Below are 9,060 nucleotides of genomic sequence, written 5' to 3'. Positions count from 1 at the left end.
CTCTTATTCTTTTTGTACATTTTTGCTATCAGACATCACCAAAAGAACATGCCCACCTGGTCCACTCATCACAGGTGGAGAATGAGAGCCATGTATAGCAGAGACACGAGAAGCCAAGCCATCTAGGTAACTCCTACCTAGACCAGTTGAACTCCAGCTTACCTGGAGACACATGCATGGTAATTAGTTGTTTTAAATCATGGAGTTTTGAGATGGTGTTACGCAACATTATTGTAGCTAACCAATAAACTCAGTAACTACATGTTATACAGCTTCATCTGTTTATGGGTATCTTTATTTTAAGTTCCAGAATTTACTTTGTTGTTACTTTGCAAACAAATATGAAGTTACAGGTATTCTTCCAAAAATGAAAATTTATTTCATTAATATCCAATTTATGTCTTGCTGCTGGTTTCTATGTCTTTCTGCACACAAACTCTTTTTTCAATGCCAACTCATAGTATAATCTTTTTGGAGACATTTTAAATAGCAATTCAACACAACTTATATGGAGCCAACAATGCACACAACTCATGTTAATTAAGGTTGGTTGTGAATAGCTATGATCAAGTTCATGCACATACAGGCCCTGACACTCATGTCACAACTGTCACTTGGCTGACAGTAATTGTAAAACCCTGTCAATTGTGGGAAACATCTCAATTTTAAGATGCTAAATATATAATGAATGTGATTCTTGGAATCATTGGAGAATGATATATCCCTGGTCAGTACATTCACAGTCTGAGTTGCTGTTGCCACAGCTAGTTTTCTCTTTCTGAAAGAGGTTTGTTCTTTTCAAAATGCCTGATTTCAAGAAAGCCCTTAGAGAAAACTTTCTATGTCATTCCTGTTTTTCCATCTGTTTAGTATCTTTAGCTCTTGCTACATATTCTTTTTTTTTTTTTTCAGGGTTGGGATGGTCTCTAACTTTGGATGATTTTGCCCTTTAGCTATAATTGAAAGATTTTGAGTTTTTTTTGTGTGCACATTGTCACTCATAGAGCAGGCAAGAGGAGCTCTTTCTCTGAGCCCCAAACGCTAGCAAATCCTGCTCTGGTCTTCTGGCCAAGGCCTTCCCTATAAGACGAAGAGTTTACTGTACTAAGGGAACATGCCTAACTAAAGCCGGATCCCCTTCCCCATCCACCATGCTTTAAGTCCCACGTAGCTGATGTCTGTATCTGTTGGCCTGAGGAGTTGGCAGGGAGTGTCTATTTATAGGAATATAGATAGAGCTTCATCGTGGGTTGAGTAGATTGATAAAATGCTTGTGCATTACGCCTCATGAAGGACAGAGACTGGTGGGAAAAAGGAGGTAGGTCAGATTTCCTGTCTCACCAAGTTCCAGCATGGAACTCCGTGTTAATTCTAAATTTGAGTCTGGCCTTCCAATTCATTGTGATGGTATAGTTTTCAAAGAAAACGGCTGAAACATATTTTAATTAACAGTTTATTATTAGCTTAATGTATGTTTTAAATATTCATGCATATGGTATTTTGGCCTCTAGTTGCATCCTTCTCTCACTTCCCACAAATATCAGATTCAGACATGCAGCTTGAGGATACTGAAGGAGTATCTCCTCTATACTGGGATCAAAATTTACTTATGCTACACTCAATGTACACAAAAACACTTACCTTTATCTTTTTTCACTCCTAAGAATCAATACAATATTTTTTTCCTAAGCCACACTCAACTGGATATCAGTATATACAAGCTATAGGCTTTCTGTCTGAAGTTGTACAACTTAGTTTTTTTAGGCAATGTTGAGAAATCTATATTTAATAGTTCTCATATTCCTTTTCAATAACAATAAAAGCAAAGAATAATGACTGATGTTTATTGAGAACTGTGTGTCAGGTATTGAGATAGGATTTTCATGAGTATAAACTCATTTAATCCTTAAACAAAAAAGTGAGGTGATAGTATTATTACCACATTTCAAGAAGTGAAATTGAGGTACAGAGAGGAGGGTCAACTTGTTTGAGTTTGCACTGCTTGAATGTGGAGAAGACAGAAATCAAATCCCAGGCCTTCTGACTTTGGAGCCTATGTTCGGTTTTTATGATGATGCTGTTCTGCTTCTCTAAGATGATGTGTGTAGGTACTATTTGTTTCTCAGAACATTATGTTAAGAATCCTTTCTGAAATGCTCTCAGCATGTGGGACCTTCTTCATCCCTGGCTCTCTCATACTGAACAAGGGATGAGAAATATCCTGGACTCATGCAATCAGCTACTTCCTTTGAAAATGCTGCAACAATATCCCTGCACCATGCCGAATAAAAAGGACGTAGAACTATCCCAGAGGCCCATGTTCCTCTAGTTTGCTGTAGGGACAGCTTGTCTCTGGTCTCCCTGATGCTCCCAGCTCTTCCCATACCCCTCCTGGATGTTTATGTCAGTATATGTTCCCAGAAAGGAAACAAGGATACAGGTATTGAAACTCTCTTTCATACTAATATTTTATTTTCTGTTTTCCACTTTTTGTCAGGGGTTCAATGGTGTGATGTCTTGTGATGTGTAATTTTTTCAGTTTTCTACCAATAAAGATTATCTCCTTTCTTTCTCCTTTTTGATAGGATATTTGTTACTGCTTTTCCTTTTCAAAATATATCTTATGTGTTATTTTTAATTGTGGTAGAATACACATAACATAAATTTAGCATTTTAACCATTTTAAGGATATAATTCAGTAGTGTCAAGTGTATTTACATTATTGAGCAATCTCTAGAAATGTCATCATATAAAACTAAAATGACATTAAATAACAGTTCTCCATTTGTACCTCCCCTGACCCCTGAAACCACCATTCTCCTTTTTGTTTCTATAAATTTGACTAGTACAGATATATAAGTGGAATCATACAGTATTTGTCTTTTCATAATAGTCCTATTTCACTTAGAATAGTGCCCTTAAGTTTATTCCATATTGTAGCATGTATCAGAATGTCTTTTTCTTAAGGCTGAGTAATATTCCATTGTATGTATATATCACATTTGTTTGTCCGTTCGTCCATTGAGGGACACTTGGGTTGCTTCCACCATTTGGATATTGTGAATAATGCTGCTAGAATATAGGTGTACTCTCTTTTATTTGAGTACTGTAATATTTAAATTATGATGAAAAAGCATGATTTATGAAGGAAAAAATAAAATGCACAATATCTATTAGTTTCATATTTTCAAAATAACATTCATGTTACATCCTGTGTCCCATCTTAGTGCTTTGATCTCAGAGCTCTTCAGAGATTTGATCTCAGACACACAGAAATAAGTTGCCAAACAAATCCACTCAGTTTTCAAGGATATTAATGTATAGTGAGAAAGGGTGGTATTTGTTCATCCTCCGCAAAAAGGAATATAATTTTAACATTAAAAACATAAGTCAATAGAGCTAATTACATTTGATGCTGAAGGCTTTGTTTTATCCAGCCTCTGACAGCAGGAGATAATTGGGAATTCAACCCTGAACAATCCTATCCCTTGAAAATATCAGAAAGGAAAGCTATTGCCAAATCCAATCAAACCTAATTTTCTTGCCATTGATATGCCAACTGTAAAGTAAATGAAAATCATTGAAACACCTGCACATGGGCATTCTGAGAGCTCCATCATGCCTCTATTTCAATTTCCACCTTTCTCGCTTGGGTTGAAGCAATCATGACCATTGATATGCCGAATACGTGACTTAAAAAAAAATCAAGACAACTGTATTAACTCAATAGTTGCAAAGAAGTAGCCAAACTCTTTTTTTTTTTTATCAGAATAACAATGACAAGAAGAGAAGCTTTCTGTAGCATAAAATTATGTGTATTTTAATTTATAACCCATCTTTCCCCAAGAAAATTTTAAGACCCCTGACTTGGTTTTAAGGGGTTTTTGTTTGATAAATTTCTAATATTTCAAACGGAAAGATACTAAGACCCATTCTTATTTGATATTGTAATTTATCCAAGTTGTTGGATTAAGTTTAAATATTTTCATCTCCTAAAATCACAGTTTTATGTGTTAAGTTCTTAGAAAAGCATACTAAACTTTCAGTATATTAAATATTATTTTTTTAAAAAGTTTTAAAACATAAGCTTCAAAGCATTACACATTAGGCTAAAGTTGCTTGTTTCATTATCCCCTTGCAATAATTTCAATTACTCTTAGTAAAAAATCTAACCTGAAATCCATGTGTGATGTTTAATATTGAGTGTCAACTTGATTGGATTGAAGGATGTAATGTATTGTTCCTAGGTGTGTATGTGAGGATGTTGCCAAAGGAGATTAACATTTGAGTCAGTGGACTGGGAAAGGCAGACCCACCCTCAGTCTGGGTGGGCATAATCTAATCAGCTGCCAGTGCAGCTAGGAAAAGAGCAGGCAGAGGAACATGGAAGGACTAGACTGGCTGAGTCTTCTGGCCTCCATCTTTCTCCCGTGCTGGATGCTTGCTGCCCTTGAACATTGGACTCCAAGTTCTTTACCTTTTGGACTCCTGGACTTACACCAGTGGTTTTCCAGGGGCTCTCAGGCCTTCAGCCACAGAATGAAGGCTGCATTTGGCTTCCCTGCTTTTGAGGTTTTGATAGAATTGGACTGTCTTCCTGGCTCCTTAGCTTGCAGATGGCCTATTGCTGGACTTCACCTTGTGATCGTGTGAGTCAATACTCCTTAATAAACTACCTTTCATATATACTTCTATCCTATTAGTCCTGTACCTCTAGAGAACCCTGACACACCGTGACTTCCATTGTTGCATAATCTGGACCAAACTTACCTTTCTAATTTCCTCTCCTCTCCATCCCTCTGGGGCCTCTTCTTCAGCTCTGCAGGATTCTTTGCTTTCTTTGAACATTCTAAACTCACTCCCATTCCATCAGGATATGTTGGGTTATGTGTAGTAATATATAACTCCTCAAATCTCAAACACTTAAAACAGAAAAGTTTTTCCATCTCAGTTCCATCATTTTTATTAAGGGAGCCAAGGGTAAGAGGGACTCACTATTTGGAACAGAAATTATTGTTCTAAAGGGAATTATTATTCTAAAGGGAAAAAAGATACTGTAAATTGCCAAGCCAACAAGTAAATACTTCAGCCCAGAAGTGACACACATAGCTTCCATTCATAATCATTGACCAGAAATAAGCATATGGCCCACCACAACACAATGGGGCCAGAAACTAGAAAACACTCCTATGAATCTCAAAGGAGGGAGAAGCAGAAATATTTAGAAAAAAGCATGAATCATTCATTACCCTATCAATTTTTCACTTGCTACTGAGAGTTTGGGGAATGCTCGTTCCTCTGAAAGTCAGATGACTCACTCTTTGCTTCATTCTGGTCTTTGTCAAAATTCCTTAGAAAGGTCATTCCTGCTGTTATTTTTGTTCTTCACTTTCCTCTACCTGAGATTATATCATATTGTTATTTTTTGCTTGTTTTACACACACACAAGTGCATTATTTTTAATATGTACAATATTATATTTTCTGTCCTGTTCATTGATTCATTGATATATCCCCAGTGACTAAAGAGTATTTGGAGCTCAGCAGACAATGAACAAATATTTTCTGAATGAGTGATTGTGTATATTAGATTGATGCATACATGTTGAAAACATGTATCTCTAATTCTATATCTATATGGTGAAATGCCAGTTCATATATATGTTGCAAAGAGGCAAATTTAATTTTATACCACATTTTAAATATAAAAAGAAAATTAATTTCTGGGGGTTTAGAAAACCATTTAGTTCTTCATCATGAGACTCCCTCTGCTGGTTTTCTTGGAGCCAGGCCAAGATGAAACTCAGTAACTCAGTTTTAAAATGATTCAAAGCTAGAAAATCAAGAGATCTTTTAAATATTAACTTGCTTTCTTTAGGATAGCTGTTTTGATTTTTATATTCCTCTCCCTTCCATTCTCTGTTCCAATATGGCATTTGGATTTATAGGGAGAGGTCTGTCTGGTCTGTGTAAGGAAGTAGATGGGAGCCTGGGTCCTTAAATCTTCCCAATGTTCACTTACTCCTCCCTGCCCTCAACTGTAGAGTGGATAAACTGGTATGCTTTCTTCAATAGTGTGCACTGAAGTAGATCTAATTTCGGTCTATTTGGTCTTAATGTGCTAATACCAGAGACCTGTCTCCTATCATTTGCTTCTTCGATTCTCTTCTCATCCTGACAATTGCATGTGTCATTGAAAATGTTTGCATACAATATCCCTCTATCTCTCCTAGTGACTTAGTTCCTCAGTACTGCAGGAGCTAATGCTACTAACCTGTCAGATTCAGGCTCCTTATCTATTTACATGTTTCTAGACCACACCTCTTCTCCTGAGGTACAGGGTGAGGACATCAAGCACCCTTAAATCTATCTCTCCACCTTTTTTTTTTTTTTTTTTTTTTTTGAGATGGAGTCTTGCTCTGTCACCCAGGCTGGAATGCAGTGGTGTGATCTCGACTTACTGCAAGCTCAGCCTCCAGGATTCAAGCCATTCTCCCGCCTTAGCCTCCTGAGTAGCTGGGACTACAGGCACCTGCCACCACACCTGGCTAACTTTTTTTGTATTTTTAGTAGAGACGGGGTTTCACCATGTTAGCCAAATGGTCTCGATTTCCTGACCTGTGATCCGCCCACCTCGGCCTCCCAAAGTGCTGGGATTACAGGCATGAGCCACCAGGCCCCAACTTTTTTTTACCCTCCATAATGTCTCTGTTTGGAATAGGTTGAGTCTTTTCTTCCTTAAGACATGCCTTCCCATGAGGCCATAAGTCTCATGACATAGTTATCATGATGGAGAATGTATGCTATGGAAGAAATTCTACTGTATGCATCCTCTCGTCATTGTTTTTTTATTGGGAAGCTTTTGATTGGGAAGCCAACCAAAAAACTGGAGCTAGAGATTAACAGATTGGTTTGTTCAGATTTTCTATTTCTTCGTGTGTTGAAGCAATATTGAAACCATTACTGGATTGCCAATAGTCTGGCTATGTATTAAAAATCTGCACTGGTGATTCTGAGATGTTTGACCTTTACCTTATTCATTAATTTATGAAAGATGATTCACCTCCTTTCCAAAATAGAGTCAGCTTGTTAAATGTTATTGGAAAGCTGGATATCACAGGGATCTTCTAACTAAAAAATGTTTGGAAAGACATTTTATTTTTGTTTATTTTGGCTTTTCAGTGAAACAGGAAAAAAATAACAAGGCACTAGGTATTATGTAAATAGGTCCCTTAGCTAAAATGATTGCAGGAAAAAGTGAGCATGAGTAACATTAAAGCCAAATTATCCTTGAAATCTATGTCACCATGAAAAATGCATGTAGCAGAAAAGTAACCAACTCATCAACAGAATTTGTAAAACTAGACAAATATATAAATTTATATTATAGAAGATGATAATTTAAAATGCATTTTGCTCTTAGTTCCCAAATGCATTCTGCAAGTCAAATAAAATAACTAGAATCAGTACAAGGAGCCTTACAAATACCTAGTCTCCAGTGGCCAACCTGAGGTTGAGAAGTACTGTGTGGACTGAATTTGTTACTACACGTCTTTTCTACAGAGGCATTGGCACAACAGATTTTCAAGACTCTACCTTCCTTTGTATTAAATATTTAGCCCACAGAGGAGGTGACGAGTGTCATCAATTCATCACAGATAAGACAAATAGGGGTGTTCTTATTCATTTTACTTCAGGAAACTGAGATGTGAAGAGGAGTGAAGAAGCTGGAGGAGACCTATGGTGATTTTAATTGAGAGTCACTGGCAGACACAAAGTGAAAACTTAGTATGTGAGCAGTTGGACAACGTTTGAAAGCAACCCCAAAGTAATTCCCAATCAGCTAACTTTGAAATTTGGAAACAAAGTTCAGTGAAACTATAGAACTGCTGTTCTCAACTAGAAGCAATATGAAAAAGACACTCAGAAAGTAACTAACTAGTAGACAGTTACAGAGAAGGTTTTTACTGGTAGAAACAAAAGAATCAATTACTTAAATTATAATTGTTAAACATCATTATAGAGTGTCTAAAACTGTTGGTGTGAGTTATTTTTATCTGTTACCTCGGTGTGCTCCCTTTCTCCAAACACCCACTCATCAATGCCTGAGTCAAGCTATTTGCTGTAGATATTATCTTCCTTAAATGTCTCTTTGGTGTGCCACACAAACCACTGTCAATCATTTGCTTTCCTTTTTAAAAAAAAAAAAAAAAATTCTATCAGGAGAAATGCTTATGTTCATGTTTGTGTTACTCAGAATTTACTACAGTATTCTAATACTCTAGTGAAACTTAAACATTTAAAAGTTTTATGAGTATTCTCAATGAGGCAGCAGGTGAGAAAGAAAAATTGCTTTTGTGGTTGCTAAGAGAAACCTTTGGAAACTTATGAAACCCATGATAAACCTATGAAACCCATAACAAAACCTGTGAAACCCATAACAAATAAATGTAGGAAGTCTTGAGTTTATTATTTCAAAATAAACATAAGCATAAATGATAAAACAGGATGGAAACAAGTTTTAGATAGAAATTTATACCTGAGATATGTTAATACTTTTTAACAGTAGAGGCATTTAAAGATGACTAAGAGCCATGCAAGGTAGACAGACATGTAGAATCTTTCTCTTTCTCTGTTTTTCTCCTATCAACTCTAAGTGGGAAGAATGGGAAAAAAACTAAGGTTGAGAAATCATAAGTTGAACAAGAGAGTAGTTGAAATAATTTATCTGGTACCCAACCCAGTCTATGACTCATAGAATCCTTTGTGAGTTTTGAAGCAAAGTGAATACTAAACATAAATTACAAATAATTCCAATTGAATTTGTGTTAAATGAACTTTTTGGAAGAAGTAATAATTAGTTATGAAAATAAAGTATAGTAAAATTTATTTTTAAGCCATTTATATAAACTTAAATGGTGATACTTTCTTTTAAACTTTTTTTTTTTTTTTTTTTTTTTTGTCCTGGGAAAACTTGCAGAACAAGCAGAAAACAAGGCCAAAGGTGCAAAAGAAAAGAAAGGAGAGTTAACTTTTATTGAATGGTCTGATAATGTTCTAA

Source organism: Rhinopithecus roxellana, chromosome 3 (genome assembly GCF_007565055.1).
Source record: "Rhinopithecus roxellana isolate Shanxi Qingling chromosome 3, ASM756505v1, whole genome shotgun sequence".
NCBI classification, from domain to species: domain Eukaryota; kingdom Metazoa; phylum Chordata; class Mammalia; order Primates; family Cercopithecidae; genus Rhinopithecus; species Rhinopithecus roxellana.
Note: the sequence above shows the minus strand (reverse complement) of the source record.